This window comes from Ambystoma mexicanum, chromosome 3q (genome assembly GCF_040938575.1).
Source record: "Ambystoma mexicanum isolate Mex_15411 chromosome 3q, UKY_AmexF1_1, whole genome shotgun sequence".
Lineage (NCBI taxonomy): Eukaryota > Metazoa > Chordata > Amphibia > Caudata > Ambystomatidae > Ambystoma > Ambystoma mexicanum.
Genome location: NC_090926.1, coordinates 417,335,891 through 417,355,984, shown reverse-complemented (window position 1 = coordinate 417,355,984; position 20,094 = coordinate 417,335,891).

Sequence of the window (20,094 nt, the reverse complement as noted above, 5' to 3'; positions counted from 1 at the left end):
CTACCATTTTTATTCTACTGCAGACTATGAAAATAGACTTTGGTACCACTTGAGGGTACGGTGGTAGCCTCAAACTCAAACCCGGTAATCCACTTTTATTTTAACTTGGTTCCGGTCGAATCTTTTGCCAAATCGTTTTGTAAAGGTCTTTCTAGTGTTTTACTCTGTGCACCAAACCAGGTTTGGTTCCTTTGTTCGCCGTCCTTTGGCAGGCCTCTGCACAGAAGCCCTCCTTAGGAGCCTCAGTGTCTGGGAGGACACCATAAGAGGGAGGGGTTTGAGGCCCCCTTCACAGGGTCTCCTCGAGACCCAAGTCACACTCTTGTCTGATCGGCTAGGACCCTGCTGTGTGATTGACAGACAGGCTGTGTGAATGGGGGATTCGCTGCATAAAAAGCCAGTCTCTAGGACTGGAAGGCAGAGTTGCCACTGGAACGAGAGAACCAAAGAGAAGCTGAATGAAGATGACTGCTGCAACTACTGGACACCCGATGAAGCCCTGCTGCAGGTCCGAATCGCCTGAAACGTCGACGACAGAGGAGATCTGCAAGGAATCTTCTTCCCTTGAGCTTGGTGGGAACAACCAGCTCGCCAAACACAAAACACCGGTCCTCATCTTGGTCTAATTTACTGTGCATCGCTGCAGAAGATCGGATAGCCAGGGGGAAGAGAACCAGTTTGGGTTTTAAGGAGCTCACCTTTTATTTGTCGTTTTGCTCCACTGCTGGCTTCTTCCCTGGGCAGTGCAGGACCCTGACAGCTGTCCTCCTTCTTGTCACCACGACAGAAGCTTCAGGAATGGCGAGCCTGCTGGAACTGCCAGGAACAACTGCCTCAGCTAGAGCATTCTTCTTCTTTAAAGGAACCGTGTAAATTTGGTCGTTAGCTCCGTCCGGCAGCGGTGAAAGCGTGGGAAATCTTTTGCCTCTACGAACGCTTGTCCTTCTCTTCTCCTTTAAGTAACCTTTCCTCCGACCAACTTCATTTTGAACTCTTGGCAAAGACTTAACCGTGAACGGTGCACAGTTAAAGTTTAGAATCCTTTTGGTCAAATGCCAAAAGGATCAAATCAATAGGCCCGAAAACAAAAGGGTCGACATTTTTTTTTTTAGATGTATCTTTTTTTTTGGCTTTGGTATACATAAAAAAAGGTGTTTTTAACAATAAAAACAGGGGTTTGGGGGGGAACCCCCAGAAAACCCCCCAAAAAAAGATTTTCGACCCTTTTTTCGGTCCTATTGACTCGATCCTTTTGGCATTCTACAAAAAGGATTTGAAACTATGACCTATAACCACCGTGAACTACTTTGAACTGTTTGATCCTCTGCAAAGACTCTGAACCATTAACACTGGCCCAGACCTATTTACATGAATCCTTGTTGTACTAGCCTTTTCTATATTGCCCTGCCTATAACTTGTTGGTGCCATTGATGTTGGATAACCTTGTCTTTCCTCACTTTTAAATTGCTTGAGTGCCATTTTACTCACACTTAATTTTAAGCTTAACTTGTCTAGAATTGATTGGGTGTTGTTGTAGTATCTTAAGACTGTGATTTTCTGCTGCTTTATAATAGTGAATTGTTTTACAAATTATGGTGTAAATAAATGTATATTCATTTACTCAGAAACCTTAAATCAGTATTTGTTTGAACCATAATAATTGTTAACCTTGGTGTGATCTCTTGTACTGCTCACTTTACTCTTGAGATAAGTCTGGCTGCTCAGCCATCGCTACCACTTTACTGTGTAGTACAGGCTTGTACCAAAGATTAAATTGTATTTACACTTGTAGTCTTAACTGTGTGTAGTGTTTCCAAAGGGTACTGCACATTATTCTGCCTAACAAGGTGCAAAGAAAGAACACCTTGAGTGGCAGGTTTTATTCATTTAATACAATTAAATGTTAGAAAGTGAGCTGATTTGCGGTCTCCTGTCACGAGGACTGTGGATGGAAAAAGAAGTTTGGCATGCAGCTCAAGACTTAAGATAATGCCTCACACTCACATGTTTGTTTATTTATTATTTATGTATTTATTTATTTATTTATTACATTTGTTATATGGCCAGACCCGGGGATATCACGTCATAGTTACAGACAGTGGATAAATACAATCTTAATAATAAAAAACAGAGAAACACAAATAACGGTAATGTAACAGTCAAATATATACAATTGGAGCTAATGGTCTAGTCAGAGCATTTCGTGCTCTGGATTAAGTTATTATTTGTTGAATAACCCAGTTTTCAGGGATTTTTTGAATTGTGGGAAGGATGTTTCATTCATGATGTTGGAGGGTTGTGAGTTCCAGTGTCTAGGGGTCAGGACTTTTAAGCTGCTATCCCCTGCTTTCTCTCTTTTGTAACTTGGGATTTCGAGGGATGCGTGATTGTTAGATCTGAGATGTCTGGTCTGGGGTTTCTTCATGACTGTATTGTTGAGGTACATGGGAGCTTTATTAGCAATACATGTATGCGTGATGCTCAGGGTTTTGAACAGGATCCTAGCTTGGATGGGGAGCCAGTGGTGTTCTTTTCTGATATTGGAGATATGTTCAGATTTCTTGATGCCTAGGGCAGCTCTAAGGGCTTTGTTCTGCATAAATTGAAGTTTGGATATATTGGATTTGAAAATGCCAAGGAAGAGGATGTTGCAATAGTCTAGCTTGGAGAGTATGAGAGCTCTGGCTAGAGCGACACAATTGTCGGCTGAGAGGAATTTGCGACTGAGGGCGATGAGTTTGGAGGTGTAGGACGTTGAAGAGGCTAGTGTGTTTACTTGTTTAGACATAGTTAGGGTAGCATCTAAGTAGACGCCAAGGGTCTTAACTTGTTTGACTACGGGGATTGTGGTGCCATCAATGATGAATTATTTGTAGCCATGCTCGAGGGCGTCGATTTTGGTGGATGAGCCTAATATAAGTAGCTCTGTTTTGTCATCATTGAGACAGAGGCTGTTATTAGCCATCCAGTTTTGTATGAGAGAGTAGATTTGGTTGACCATCAGTGAGTCTTGTTAGTAGTTACCTCTTAGTGGGATGAGGATATGGGTGTCATCAGCAAAGTTGGTGTAGATGACACCCATGGCATCCAGGGCTGCAAAGAGCAATATGGCATCGGCATTGTACAGTGTGGGGGACAGGCAGGAACCTTGCGGGATGCTTGCAGGGACTGGCATAGGGTCGGCTGATTCTTTACCGATGGATACTCTAGAGGACCTATCTGCTAAGAATGATTTGATCCAGTCAGTGGCATTCTTAGCTAGGTTGAAGTTGTTGGCTAGTGTGTTGCAGAGTTTATCATGGTCGACCAAATCGAAGACAGCTGAAAGATTAGTTTACCTGCTTTTCTGGTGGCATCTGTTTGGATTTTTGGATGAAGAAGGGCTATCTCTGTGCTATGGTTGGGGTGGAAACCTGACTGTTGGTCCCCTAGTAGTTGGTAATGTTCCAGATGGTTTTGTATTTGGGAATAGGCTTGATTATTTTCAGGAGAAATAGGACAGTTGTAATGGGTCTGTAGTTAGTAGGTATAGTTGGATCCAAGGTTGTTTTTTTAGATGGGGTGTCACCCAATCTTTTTTAATGCTTGGGGGGAGTGTGTTAGTAAGGAATGAAGCATTAACAAATTCATTGATGATAGGCGTTAGAGTGGGGGGGCAGAGTTTAACTAGGTGGGGAGGGTATTGGTCTCGTTTACAGTTAGAGACTTTAAGTTTTGCTATGGTGTCTAGCACTTCTTTGTGAGAAACTTGTGTGAATTGAAATCCAGGACCAGGAGTGGTGTTCGTGGTGGTCACTGTGATGGTGGGTGGGGTTTTATCTGCTAGGAGTGTTTTTTTGCTATCGATTTTGTTTTGTAGTAGTAGGATTTTGGATAATAGGGTGTCTTGTATGGTGGTGCACCAGTCTTTACTGGTGTTAGTGGGTACTGTTGTTTGACAAGGGTTTTCAAGCTCTCAAAGTATGGTGAATAGTTCTTTGCTGTCTGAGGATGCATTAGTAATACAAAGGTTAAAGCCATTGGCTTTTTGGGTGATTATCGCTGATTTGTATTTTTTATTGGCTTCATCAAAGGCTAATGCTGATTCCGGGGTGTTGTTTTTCTTGTAGAGGTGTTCGAGCAATCTTTGTATGCATCTCTGGGACACTAGTCCCTCATTAAACCAGAAGCAAGATCGTTTATCGGGTCTTCAAGTTTTGGTGGTAATATGAGCAAGTGGATCAATGGTATGGGTGAGGCTTTGTTGGTATTGTTCTGCTAGATAGGCGGGGTTGTTGGTGCCTTGTATTGTGTTGGCTAGTTCTGCACTCAGAACGGGGGAGAGGTTGTCTTGTGAAAGCTTTTTAATGTTTCTGGTTTCAAAGGTGTCTGTTTTTTTGGGAATGGTGTGGTATGTGCTAGGATTAATTCTGGTAAAGTTGATTACAAAATGGTCTGACCAATTAACAGCAATGATAGAGTCTATGGATACTTGAGAGTTGAGCGTGAGGAGCCAGTCCAGGGTTTTTCCTTTGGAGTGGGTGGGTCCATTTATCAGCTGTGCGAAGTTCATTTCTGACATAGCTGTGTGGAAGGCTAGTGAGTCAAGTTCTAGGGGATCACTGTATCCTAGGTTGATATCACAGAGGATTATAAATTTAGTTTTGGGCTTGATGATGGGAGTTAATAGTAGAGGGATGTCCAGGTTGGGGTTGGTGTTTTTGTTAGGTGATCTGCACAGTACCAGGAAATTGGTGGTGGTTTTGGGGTTGAATGTATACTTTACTAGTAGGAGTTCATAACCCTGTATTTGTTCCATAGGGCAGTCTCTGATTTGCAAGTTGGTTCTAGCTATTATAGCGACTCCGCCTCCTTGAGAGTTAGTCTTGTCTGTTCTGAGGATGCTAAAGCCTGGAGGGATGGCAAGAGCTAGTAGGGGGCCTGCAGCTGGGTGTAGCCAGGTTTCAGTGACTACCAGCATATCAAGTTGTTGGTCTACATTAAGGTCATGGATTTCTATTGCATGGGCTCCAAGTGAGCGAGCGTTGATGAGTGCGCCTTTAAGAGTAGAAGTGGGGGCAAGAGTCAGTGGGTTGCCTGGGTCAGGGTTGAGATTAGTGGTTTTGGTTGTGGTTAGGTGCTTGGTAGGTGTGTTGGAGTGGTCTTTGTGTTGGCGGTTGTTAAGGGTGGTGTCTGGTTTGGAGGGTGAGTTGGGGGTTGTGGTGGATAGGGTGGCTCGGTAGGGGGTTTTGGTTCTGGTCATGAGTCTATTGAATCTGTCAATACCCACAATTGGTGGTGTCTTGTTATTCTTATTGATGTGTGTGGTGCGATTGCGAGTGAGGCTCGAGCTGTCTAGGGTAACTGCATTTGTGATTTTGGAGGATGTATTGTTGGGGGGTGCAATTTGTGTTGGGAATGGAGGAAGTAAGGGGAGGAATGGGGTGGGGCAGGGGATGAGGTAATGCTGATGACATCCTAATCTAGCTAAACCTTCAGCAATCTTAATGAAGTGTCCTCTGGTGCACGGTGTGGAATGGGGTATTATGCAGAGGGGGAACATGATGGGGGTCAGGAGTACCAGCATTATATGGAAGAGGTTGGCTCCGTTCATATCAGGCACTATTACCAGGTAGGCCAGATCGGTTGAGGGATTGTTAGTTTGAATGTTATTACAATGAGTATGATGCTACTCTATCCCAGATGACCACAGATGCGGTAATCCAGGAGCAGGGGAGTAACAGGCTGATATAGGATTCAATTACAGTTGGGCACACAGGCTAATGCAGCAACAAATAGTGGTTGGGCATACAGGCTAAAGCAACAGGTAAGTAACAGGCTAACACAGGATTCAATTAGCAGTTGGGAAAATGCAACTGACTAGCAATAGGTGTCAACACTGGGATAGGCAGTTTCAATGAGCAACACAGTATTATGAATCACAATAGGTGTCAGGGCAAACAAGGCTGCTTCAGCATGACACACATGTGATGGGTCCATTATGCAATCACATATACAAGTCGGGTCAGAATAAGGCATTTGTTATTTGCTGTGTGTATTTGACTACCGAACAGGTGAGGCCAGGAGGCATGAGACAGGGTAGAGAATACGAGCTACATAAGGGCATTTATGTGATGCGAACATGACAGGTCAGAATGTTAACAGTGACATTGTTGGAGTTACTCAGGCATGATAGTGTTTGCCTTTGCTCCGACGATGCGGAAAGGTCTGGGTGCGACATAGACATCAGTCCACAGTAGGGTCGTTATATGCTCACATGAGCAAACAGGGGCAAACAGGGCTTTTGTCTAGGCCTTTGTGGTGTGGCCGGCGTTTCCGCCTACTGGTGGATGTCGAAACATACAAAGAGCTTCAGTTGCTTAGCAACAAAGCCACACGGCCAGAGCCGTACTCTACGGCCGCGATGCGCCCAGTCATTGTAGAGTCAGGGGAATATATTCTCAGGAGCAAGACTACTTTGCAAGTCAAAGTTCAATGAAAATCTGCATGGAAAAAGGCATGCACAATGAGCGATGTTGAGCTAAATCGTTGGGGAGACACGGTCAAAGTCCACCCACTGACACCTGGGGTATCAGCTGACGTGCTGCTAGTGAGCCAAATCTTCCAGAAGGGCACACGTGTGCCAATGAATTATAGAAGGCCATATAATGAAGAGCCTTATAGTTTGATTGTCAATGATGAACTGTGTGTCAAATAACTATTGAAGATGACTTGCACTAGGGGTGGGCATAAGTTGTCCACCTGACTGTAGAGACCCAATCACAACCTGATCCTTTAAAGAAAGTATACTTAGATGTTCCCCTTGAGCCAACCACAACCTCCCATAGGTTTCTCTTATTCACCATGTAGTATGATGTAACGTATGACAAGTTTCTACCATATAACTGAGATTTGTTATGAAATGCTTTGAGAGATATGCTGTGCGACGTTCCTTGCTGTCCGTTGTAACTGCCTGTTTTGATAATTGATATTAAAACAGTAAAACGACTTTGCCTTCTTCCTGAATTGGTGTAAGAGTTACTCGGCATCCCATCTACTGCATGATACACTACTCATTAAGAGCCACAAGCTCACGCGGTAGCAGTGGTAGGAGGGTTAGACCCATCGATTAAGTTTACTCCAGTATTTTGGACAATCAGACATCCTCCGCCATCTAGCTGGAAGATCTTGTTGTGTATTTGTGTGAAGGAAAGGTGTCTAAAAGTGATATATGCTGTGAAGAAATTGAGATAAAGTCAAGGAGATATGCTATCTATCTAGGGAAGTGGTTGGTACCAATCCAGAGGTCACAGAGAACATTGAAAATATAGGTTTGAGTGGTGATTGTTGGAGCGCGCTCATATTTGTTGTTTTAAAATTGGTGAAGGCACTTTATAAAGTCTGATTGGCAACCAATTGAGACTCGTCACAATGGGAGACACTCCTCTGATGCATTTATGTAAGACACTGCCAAAAACTCATGCCCAAGCTCAAACAACATAGTGTGGAATGGGTGAAAAGCACAGCAGATAAGATGTTCATACCGTGGCCACAAGAGGGATCATTGTCAAAAGCAGTGCTGCAACACATGACCACATACTTGCACACTGTGTACACGGGGAAGAAAATGGAGAAAACGTTAGCTATTTTAGAGCTTTGGAAAATGTATCAGGAAGAGAGGGAAGATTACCCGAAGAGTGTATGCTTAACCAGTATAAGGAGGAAGGTGTTGAGCCCTCGGCTCCCCTTATCTCACACAATGTAAAAGACGGTAGTGTAGAAGAAATAGGGTTGTATCCTTTAAAGGAACTGAAAGAGGTGATGGGTTACAGTAATCTGATGAACAAACCGACCCCGCTTACAGCAGTGATGATAGTTCAGAGGAGAGTAAGTGTAATGAGGAGATCTTTAAGATCATACAAAACAGGGAAGAGAAAGGTGAGCGATCAAATGTATCGACAGACATACAACAAGAGATTAAGAGATGGAAAGGAGAGAAGGATAAAGCTGATAAGGTAATGCTCATAGAGAACAAATGGATGGGTGGACAGATATTACTCAAGCTAGATTGGAAAACCATTGAAGAAGTAAGGCAAAGAGAAGATCAGGACAAACAGGATAGAAAAGACAGGGGCCGAGAAAAAAGATTAAAGGAAGAAGAGCATAAGAGAAAGAGCAAGGAACAATGAGAACAGATGAATCAGGAGGAGCAAGGGAAAAATAAGGACTGGCAGAGAAGCAAAGAAAGTATCACAATAGGCATAGAGCAATAGTAAATAGGGACAGACGAGAAAGGAAGAGAGAAGAGGAGGATGCACAATAATAAAGTGACAAATGAATACAGAGATGAAGAGAAGAGGAAGAAAGGAGAGCAGAAATAAGGAGAGGAGAATGAAGAAAGAGGAGGAGAAATTAGAAGGGAGGCGAGAAAGCAAACAGAATTATATGAAGAGTTAGAACATAAGAGGAGGCAGCAGGAACTTGACAACCTCATTCAAAAGGAGCTAATGGAGCCAAGTCCAGCAATACGATGGGACAGAATGGAAAAGTTCCTTCCAATAAAGTGACCAACATCAGGGGCATCTAGAGTAGCACTAGACAAAGAGAACTTTGATATAGGAAGAATCAGAGACAGGATCGATAAGGCCTATCAAGAATTAAAGGAAAGTAGCAAATCGGGGAGCTGAGGGAAGGGAGATCAAGCCCTGGTATTTCAATTATGAGACGAAGAAGAAAATCTGTTCAACTCAAACACAGAGCCTTATCCTTAAGTAGACTGAAATTATATAAGGGTGAAGGGAATGAGAGTCACACTAGTTGGGGACTAGACATGTCAGATGAGGAAACAAAATCCTTCTGTGGGAAAGAGGGAGTAGGCGCATGTGCTGCCAGGGGAAGCCTACAGACACATAAAGAAGTAAGATGGTTCAATCTAGAGCAACATAAGGAAAGGACGCCAGATCCCATAGCATATCCAGAGCGTCCCAGAGGATGATCGTATAGTCAGAAGGGAGAATCACCCCCATATATAAGCAGGTTAAGGTCGCTGCAAGCGAGGAGATGGTCAAGGACCATTGTCCCTGCCATGGATAGGCAGCCGATGGGAGCTGATTGTAGGTTAGGGTTCAGGAAGTTTCCCTTATTGGAAAAAGTGGGAGCAAGACCGCAGTATATTCTATGGCCAAAGATGGATAAGGATAATTTAAGATGCAAACTCACAAGTTTGACATCGGGTGTGGGAAAATGGATTTATGAATTAGAAAACATGACAGGATGAAATAATTTGGACATAGCACATTGAGGGCCTCTTGGCAGCCATTCTTGGGGAAATAACTGATAACAAATGGAGGAGAGCAGGCTATTCAAGTGTGACAGCACAGAACACAGCGCACGATGGAGCATTGTTTAATAATTGGAGAGCAGATGTTTGGAGTGCTCTCATGGTGCAGTATCCTGACACATCAGACATGGGTGCAATCATGACACGTAAAATGAAGGAAGATGAAGACCCTATTGCTTACATACAGGACATTCAAGAGCGTTGGACTCTTGAAACGAAGGAGCTGTGGGAAAGAAGTGGCATCATTTTACAACATTTTATGTCAGGGGTTGCCCGAGCAAGTACGTAGGCAAATGAAGAAGCAAGTGGGGATGGAAGTGGAGCCATGGGCTGAAATACATTTGACTATAGTGCATCACTGTCAGCTATTGCAGGAGTAAAACAAGAAGAAAGATGAGGTGAGGAAAATTGAGGAAGCCACATTAGTTGAGCAGAAATTGTCGAAATATGGCATAGAAGGGACAGTATTGACAAACCGAGAAGGTTTGGGAGTGCAGCAAGCAGTGGGTAAATCACAGGTGAATAATCAGCACCCAATGGACCAAGGAGGGAATGCGTTCATACCACAAGGTAGAGGCATGGGCTATAGAGTAAGGGCTGGATTCCAAAGAAATCAAGCAGGGTTTCAGAATGGACAGAATGAGAATCAGGATGAGCAAGGAGGATTCAACCAAGGGGGATTAGTCAGATGAGTTCCTCCTGTTTGTTGGACTTGTGGGATGACAAGACACATTGCACGTGTATGTGGGAGCTAAGGGAATGTTCAGAATGGCCAATTCTGAAGAGGGAGTACAGCTTATCCTCCACCATACAGCACACACACTAGGGAAGGGTTTGCCCAAGATCAGACAGTGTTCCAGACACAAGCGCTGCAAATGCAACAGACTCAGCAACTACAGCAAGTGCAAATTAATCCACTGCAAGGGCAGTCGCAACACGTCCCCATGCAGACAAAACAGTATGTAAATATGGGAAAATTACTGACACACAGAATAGGAGGTGCCACTGTAGTGGGAGGGAATCCTTTTCACAGGTATGGGGGTATGAATATACCCACAATAGGACAGCTCACAGTGCGACTTGATGTGTCAATACTATCAGTGACACCAGACCCCCAAGAGGAACCAAGGGTGAATGTGACGATGGGAGGAAAATCTTTTTCTTTTTTAGCAGACACTGTGGCTTCTCGTTCATGTATTTGAGAGGGAAAATATCCAATGTTGGGAATTGCCATGAATGCTCAAGGGTTCTCTGGAGCTACGAGTCGAGTTCCTTTTACTGATGAATTGCCAGTCTCTATAGGAGAGTGTGGCATGTCTGTTCCACTGTTGTTTTCACGGCAGACACCAGTTAGTGTTTTTAGAAGAGATTTGATGGCAAAACTTAACATTACGATTTCATTTACTTATGAAGGAATAGTGGGTTCCACTCCTGGAATTCTCTATTTGAATGTGGGTGCATTAATACTGGCATTTGCAGGGCATGTGGCTCTGCAAGGTTTACCAGTAGAGCCAGAGGTTTTTCTTTATGGGATGTGCATTCTATTGTCAAGGCTACCTTGATAGGGAGAAGTACTATGAGGATACCTGACACATTCTTGTTTAGACCATGGCTACCTATAGATGAAGAGGGGGGACAGACTATCCCTCTAGAATTAGAAGCAGCCATAGTATGAAGGGAAATGGCGATGCTTGAAGGAACGGATTATGATGGTAGACCATGGAGAATAGTAATAGCTCTCTAAGAAGGGTACAGGTTGACTGACATTGCTGATGATGACATGTTTAGAGGTGATCCAACAGACGATGAAGAAGTGTTCTTTATAAGCAGTACATACTGGATAAGAATAGAGAAGAGGGAAATCCCACTGTGAATGGCAATAATGCGGCAACATCCAGCATCTTTTGACAAAAACTTGGAAAAGGTACCTAGCATCCTGTGGACTACAGGCCCTTATGATGTAGGACTAGTGAAGGGAATAGGGGAAGTCAAAATAAAGTTGAAGCCAGGGCGATTTTACCTCAAGCTAAACAGTACCCTATGTCTCAAGAGGCCGATGAGGGTATATTCAAGACTATCTCAGCACTGATTAAACAAGGTACTCTGGTGCCATCAGAATCATTGTGCAATTCTGCAGTGTATCCTGTGAAAAAATCAAAGGGAGGACATGAGACTGATGGTTGTAGAGGCAGAGTTTCTTTTAGTTACTGACCTGGCAATCATACTACGCAGTATCCCAGTGGAAGCAAAATATTTCACAGTGATTGATTTGAAAAAATAGTTTTTCTCAATCCCGTTTCCCAAAGACTCACAAGACATGACTTTATTTACGTTCCTCCAAACTCGTCTGAAACATACTAGCCTGCTACAAGGGTACTGTGAGTCTCCTTCAATCTTTTTTTAGAGTTTTGCAGATGGACTTAAGCAATATTGATTTTAAAAGTGACGTGATACAGTACGTAGATGACATTTTGATTTGTAGCACTATAGAAGATGAGTGCAGACAGAACTCGATTCAGTTGATGACTATTCTAGCAGAAACGGGAACATAAGGTAGACAAAGAGAAGCTACTGTACTGTCAAGAAGAGGTGTTATACATAGGGCAGTTGATTTCACAGCAGGGAAAAAAAGGGAAGACCTGAAACGGCTGAGACAATTATGAATACCACAAAACTGCACACAGTGAAACAGATGCAACAATTTTTGGGGCTATGCAATTATGTTAAAGCCTGTCTGTTTGATTACAGTTCGTACACAAAACCCCTTTTGCAGGTTTTAAAGAAAGCACAGGTGAATGGTGTTACAATAGAATGGACTGGGGAAATGGAGGAATTATTGGAAGAGTTGAAAAAAACAATTTGTACAGCTCCAGTTTTGGGAATCCCCAATTATGCTGAGGAGTTTTTCTTATTCCCGCACACAAATGGGACATTTATGACAGTAGTGCTTAAACAGAGGACTACATTAGGGTGCACACCTCTAGCATATTACAGTGGGATTTTGGATCTAGTTATGAAAAGATACTTTCCTTGTGAACAGTCATTGGCAGCCGCTGTGTTCGCAATTGAGTAATCTACAAGTATTGCAATGGGCTGCTCTATGACACTTTTTGTGAAACATGCTTGGTTTGCCATTTTAGAGAAACCCAAGGGTACAATGACTTCCAAGAGAGCTTCTAATTATGAAGTAATTATTTTGAATCCAATGATCAAATGTTCAAATGTAAAATAGTGAGTCCGACCACATTTGTAGCTGAGCCAGTGACAGAGAGTGATCATGTGCATGACTGTGCAAATTATCTTGAATTTTGCGATGATATACCACATATAAAAGAAAATACTCAGTCGGGGGAAATTCTCTTTATTGATGGTTCTTTGAGAATTGATCAGACAAACAGAGAAAGAAATGCTGGCACAGCTGTAGTGAGGCATACATAGAATGGGGAATTTCAGTTTGTAGTGAATATAAGGCTACCATCTCACTTTTCCACACAAGCAGCAGGATTAGAGGTGCTAATTTTCATGCTCGAGTAACATGAAGGACAGGAAGTGACAGTGTACAGTGACTCTGCCTATGTGACGTCAACCATACACACAGGGCAAGCACGCTGGAAAAGGAGGGGCTACTTCTGAGTGGTCGCACTCTAGTACAGCACACATCTTTATTGCACAGGCTTATTAAGGCACTACAGCTCCCAGCAGCCATAGCGATAGTTAAATGTGCAGTGCATACTAAGCAAACAGATGTTATCTCTTGTGGAAATGAAGCCACAGGCGTAGAAGCCAAATGGATTGCATGTTCTTTTGATATTTTGAGTTTTTATACTCCAAGTATGAGAAGGAGAGTAACCACGACTATGGTAATGCAAGACAGGTTTAATCATTTACCAAAGACCAAATTAATGGAGATTCAGGGAAGTGCAGCACAGGAAGAACAGGAATTATGGAAACAAAGTCAGTGTGATTTATCCCCCACAGAATCATTATGGCAACAGGATAGCACTGGAAAGAGAGTAATGCCAGTAGCGTTATTAAACATTGTGCTAGAACAGCTGCATTGCCCTGTGCATGTGACTAGGGAGAATCTTGCTGCAACAATTGAGGAAAACTGGTTCATTTCGAATCTGTTAGAGCACATTGCATTCTATGTAGTGAATTGCATCGTATGTCAGAAATGTATAGTTGGACATACGCTGAGAACAATTAGAGGAGTAATTCCTCGACCAATTGGTCCTTTTCAGCATTTACATATTGATTATGTTGATTTTGTTGATATGCTGCAGGTGTGTGTAATGTGTGTAGGTGTGTGTGATGGATACAGATTCTGATAGTGGTGGTGTGCCCCTTCTCTAGGTGGATCAAGGCAGGTCCGTGTACACACCCTAATGCCACTTGCACAGCATCCTTTTTTAGTACATGAAGTCTTTCCAAGTTGGGGTGTGTGTGAAGTGCTGAGATCTGATAATGGGCCACATTTCATCAATGAAGTATTTGAACAGATAGGACTATTGTTGAGCATTAAGCACAAGTTTGTTTCTGCTTATCACCCACAGCTGAACAGGATATGTGAGAGACTCAACTGTGTCCTTAAACAAAGGATTGCCAAATTCAAGCTAACTTTCAAGAAGGGATGGCTATTTTGCTTGCCCTAAGGAATCAGACTGGGTTCGGCCACCACCTCAAACCCCATGAACTAGTAACAGGGAGGTAAATGAGAATGCCTCTTACACCTCAATCAAGGAGTAGAAGTGATGCCCAGAGTAATGCGAAATTGCTATGTGACGAGCTGCAGTTATTTGACTCGTATGACCTCTAGCATCTCTCTGATTTCAGATCAATTCAAGCATCAGGGAGGTCAGTCTCAGAACACAGATGAAGACTATTCAGCAACCAGCTCTCTTGAATTATTATCAGCACCTAGACTATTTGTTGGCTATACCGTGCTAATTAAAAACTTCACTAGGAAGTGACACAAGCTGAGATTTAATGGCCTCTTTTTACGTGGAAAATGTCACTCCCTCAGCAATAAAAGTCCAATGCAGACAAGCTTGGATTCATTTGACCGACATAAAGTTATACACCGGTGATACCGCACCACCCCCAGCTGTTGATCCAGAAACAAGACAAGAAGAAGAATTTCAGCGTGTGCAGACTTGATCAAGATGAAGAAGAAGGATGATAAATCGATCAGCTGATAAATGCAGATTTTGCATATGAACTGTGGCTCGTTCAGACACTCCTTATAGAAAAGTGAATTTTAGAATGATATTGCAGTGTCACAAATATGCTTGAGCTCGACTTTAAATTCGAAAACTGGAAACGAGAGCAGTACCCGGACTCGTTTCTCACTGAGTATCTATTTAGTTAGCTATAAGATGTCCACAGACTTATGCTTGCTGTTTTTGTATTTATCCTTCAAGCTTATCCTGCTCTTGTCACAAGAGACATTTATATTCATACTTTTTTTACAGATCCTAAAAATGGCCCTGTAATCAGAAGACTGCTCATAGCAATAGGAGAGAAAATATTGCAGTTACCAGAACTATTGAAGTTGCTGGAGAAGACATATTTTTTCCTTAAGCAAATTGAAGTAAAAATGAGGACTGTTGAAGTTGGTACACTTTTAGAGAATGAGCAAGCCCAACCAATTCCAGAATGCCACAACTGGTGGGGGTTAATAATTTTGTTTTGTGAAATACGTATGTGCAACTATATTTTGTGTCTTTCTGTTTCTCCTGTTTATCATTCCTTGATATATTGATGTTCCTGTTTAAATAGAGACTACTATGATTTCTCCTACTACAGGAAGTACTCTTGGTTTTCGTACTTCAACTGAGGTAAATGTTCCTATGGTTCTCCCCACAGAGAGAACTTCTTGAGTACTACACAACAAAGCATACATTTGGGAGATATACAAGACATTCAAAAGAAGAAATTGGTGGGATAAACACATATCTAGATAATACAGTACGCTTGGGTAATAACATGTGGTACCAGCACATAAGAAAGGTCGGAGATAGAATTTCCAAAGAGTGTTGCTATGTGTTCCCTAATTCCTAATGCTATGGGAACCTCTAAAAAATGCATATCTACCGAAGTATCGGTGAAAAGAGCACATTGCCTGACACATCTCGCACTCTGCATAACAAGAGGAAAATTCCAAGGCAGAACAGCATCCATACTGTGGATGAATAAAGCAACAAATCAAAGAGAGAATAATTATGTGCAAGACTTAAAGACAAGAGAGAAGCCAGAACCAAAGCAAAAAGTAATATGCTATGACAGCCTGGAATAAATGAAGCAGGAATCATGATGGAAGAAAACAAGATTCTGCAATGCAAAGATAAGGATGGGAAGGAAATATGTGAATGCTGGGAAAGAGGTCAACTAAAAATCAAAGGAACAGTGCATACTACAGGAGGATGGGTTGATCGACTAATTGTGTGCAAAGCATTAGCATTAACCGGACAGCGGGAAAAAGTTGTGGAAAATGCAGAAAACTAATGCAAGGATCAAAGGCCAAAGATTGCAAATTTGTTGACATGGGTTAAGGATAAAGGAGGACCATTACAGATACTACCTCTATAGAGTGAGTCCTTGTGTTTCAGAAATAATGGCATGAGGAAAGTCAGAGAGAATCACCAGTGTGGCTGAATTTCTGTTGTACCAGGCTAGAAGGAAGGAACAGCAGACCTGATAGATCATTATTGGGCTTGTGGGTCCAGGTTTGACATTAAGCTGGCCAAGGATTGGGGAGGAGTGTGTTCCTGGGTGCTCATTCATATTCCAGCGTTAGTGATTCCCCAGAGTGACCTGAACATTGGTGAATTTCCAACAGTTGATTCCAATTTGAGAAGGAGAAGGGCACTTGAATTTCTCAATCGGACAAAGAGGGAGAACTATTTCTCAGCAAAATCAATAGAAGCCTTTGATGCTATTCCATATGAGTGCAGGCTATTTAGCCAGACTGCTGTAGTATTCATGACCATCTGTATGCCAGGGATCCAGACAACGGCAAATGCTAAATGGTTACAAATAACCAGATGGGAGTTCCTGCAGACGATCAACACTACCATGAAGGGATTCAATGCTGTCAAGGAAGAATTGAGGGGCATATGACTAATGACCCTACAGAATGGATATGTTCTTGACATGATCATGGTGTTGGATGGAGGAGTTTGCATCAAAATCAGGCCATCATGTTGCCCATTCATACCTTCTCACATTGGAGAGAATGGGACCTTGACAGAGGCCATAACATTTCTTATGAAACTTTAGTAAGCTCAAGCCCATGGAGAAGATGGCTGAAAAGCTGTGTCGAAGCAAGAAAGCAGCTGAAATAGTGTAAGAACTGGTTATTTATCCTTGAATAACAGTGAACATGCGAAACTGAGTCATCCCTTGTTAAGGTGCAAAGAAATGTTAAATGTTAGAAAATTAGCTGAATTCCCGTCTCCTGTCATGTGGGCTGTAGATGGAAAAAGAAGTTGGGCATGCAGCTTTAGACTTAACATTTAAGATTTAAGAAAGTCTTAAAGTAGTGTGTGCTCACACTCCCATATATTCGCATACTCTGACAATGTACCAACATAAAAAATAACAATAAGCCTGCTCATGATATCATGGAGGGGAAGACGCTGCTGAACTTTCCTCTCAGCTAGAACAATAATGATGGATGCAAATGCTTGAAATAGGATTAAACATTTGAAATGTAGCCTTACAAATTTACAACATAATATTTATTTGGGTGTATTTCCTCAGAAGTGCAACTAACCAAGAATCCTTTGTAAGAGGGGTAGTCTGAACACTCATAGACAGATTCACATGAGTAACTATGACTTACTCCTGACTTAAACCTGGGGAGTATCATTCAATCCACAAGGATGGGATGATGAGCGACTCAGACTAACTCTTGGCTCACTAGAAGCAAGTGAGGTATAGGTCAGGAGTGAGGCAGAGTTACTCAGAGAAACCACTTTGTTAATCACATGTCTTCATACAGGTTTAAGATAAAGATAAATCAAAGTAACTTCTTTGTAATTGGGAATGTTATTATGTTAATGAGCATTTATACAGCTGATATCACCACTTCCGAATTCACATGGCACCAAAACGGGTCTGAAAAAGTAAAGTGGTGCACCCCCACTTGCAGTGAACTAGGCCATGCCTATTGAAGAAAGGAAGGAGCATAAAGTGAGATAAAAGGAGAGGAGGGAGTAAGAGATCAATGGTCAGGAAAATTAATTTAGGCGATGGGATTGGGGTGAGGGAATGTGGTTGTGTGAATGCATGTGTAGACATTGAATCAGACACATAGATAACAGAGATCTGAAGAGAGTCGATCAAAGCCACTCATAAAGGAAGCATTGTCTGTGATAGGAGATTGCAGTCCATTGTCACGTGGTAATAGAGACAGTCAGTGCACAGCTGTGTGATGTGTACATGATGTCCTATAGCAACTTAATGAGTGCCATCACAAACGACATTCAGTTTACAATATATTTAAAAAACACTTGCCATTAAACATATAAAGAAATATTAAAACATTGTGGTAAACATTCTATAGTTAGTCAATTGTAAAACACAACTTTAAAAAATATTTACATTTTTAAAAACATCAGATCACAGTAGGTAAATGCAGGTTCAGATCTATTGAAGATAACCTGTGGTGTTAAAGTGCCTGCTACAGTGTAATGCTTCTACTCAAAGAGAGTGATTTGAACATGAGTATCTAGTACTCTGGTAGCTAGTGCAGAGGGTTTAGGCTGGCTTAAGCAGTCGCTCGTTTTTAGTCTGAGTATCAAGCTGGTGACCTTCTTCATACTTATTTGCAGTTTGTGCAGTTACACCTGGAGCATTCCAATTGCCAAATGGAATTACCAATAAACAATCTCAGCCCAAATAGTTGGACATACTCAAAGAATATGGCAAAATACTAATGTATTATCAGTTCAAATAAAGTAGGGAAACCTGGTGAACAAACAGATTGCAGCTCACTCACTCTCATCTACATTTTGATTACACAAAGGCTTTAAACTGACTGTTCTCTTCTCCGGGACTTTTAAGGGAGTGAAGGTACATTGCAATCTTCATCTTAAGCTTAATGAATAGGCCTTATTTTCCAGTATTGCGCCACGTGTGAGGAGACCATCATTTTGTCATTTCTTACCTCATATTTACTGCTATTTGATTCAATTATACAGGATTATTACTCCTCTTGGCCTCTGGAGACTTGGTTGCTCCGTCTTGCACAGGTTTTCTACATCTTTGATTATTTAATAATTGGCACTATTCGATTCCCCTTTTACCTTCAGTTGCATCTTATTGTGGCATCCTTGATCCTAAGCCAAACAGATATTCTTTGTTCCTTGCATGAAGCTGTTTTCCAGCACCTGTCAGCTTCTGCAACCTTGGTCTCTCTTCTTCAGGCTTCTTCGATTACTGTTATTCAAAACCAACGTCCATCTTGTCATGAAGGCCACTTTACCTGTGTTATATTTTCTACTGCAGCAAGCTTCTAAATGTCTCATCTTCCTTGCGTTTCTGCATATGTACATCTTCTGCATCTCTTCTCACTTATCTTCTAAGTGTATATGATTCTTGTGTAAATGTCTACTTTGTTACTTCAATCACATCTTCATTCTTTAGTTATTTGCATATTGTTTCTGCATGTCCTTGTATCTTCCCTTCATCTTCATGACATCACTTTGCACTTATCAGAGTTCAATCATCGCTCTTCTATGTTCAACGATGTATACAGACAGCCTTCTACCACATCAGTGCGAGGGTACATTCGATATGGTTGTCTGAGCAAATAGCGTCTCTCATATCTTTGATACGGTATTGGGGTGATACCTGGTGTCATGCACTGTGTCTTCTTGTTCTTCGGATTGGATGGAGCTGAGGGAGCGGGCATTGGAGATGACGTGTACATCTGCCTCTCTGCAAGTTGCTGGTTGGGTTTCTTGTATAAGTAGTAGCAATAGTCAAAGGGTGAGACCACAAAGTCTATGGTGAGCTCTACTGTTCATGCCATCCGTCGGATGTGATGGTGGCAATGGGATTTCTTTGCACTTTCATTTGACACCTAGGTTTCTGGCTCCCATCAGAAAGTAGGTTGGGGCCATTTAAATGTCAGGATAGGGAATACGATGTATAATTGTTTGGTTTCTCCTGTGTTAAAGCATAGATCATTGTCAATCATCCAAATTTGTATTTTCTTAGATTAATCCGCATGCATTTGTGATGCTGATATAAAAGGCGTGACAATGGCTGATAGTGCTTGCCATGACTGTTAAATAGCATGGTGAGAGGGCATAGACTTGGGTATGACATACATGTTGGTGAATGCTTTGATAAGAATGTTTCTAGTCTCACTTGGGATCAATTTTCGGAAGTGAGGAAGGTTACCTTTTTTAAGACTTGTTGTAATGCATCGACCTTGGAAGATTTGGAACCGATGGAAGTACACCTAACATGTATGCTGGAAACTTTGTGTAGCGGTCTATGCATTATCCAAGATGGCCGTCAGCACGTATTTACGCACAACGCACCAGTTGCATCGTAGTACTTTCGTACCTTACCAGCGCTGTGTTGCTGAATATTTCGCTACCTGTTATAGCTTTCTGTTGCTTTGCCTCTCTCTTTATTCTCTATCTTACACAGAGGTAAATGTACTATATTTTGGGTAGCCTTTTTTCTCTTAACGGTTTGATCCCTGTTAATCGCACTTTGAGGTTGTTCTTAACTCCTCAGCCCTGTACTTTTCCTTACTG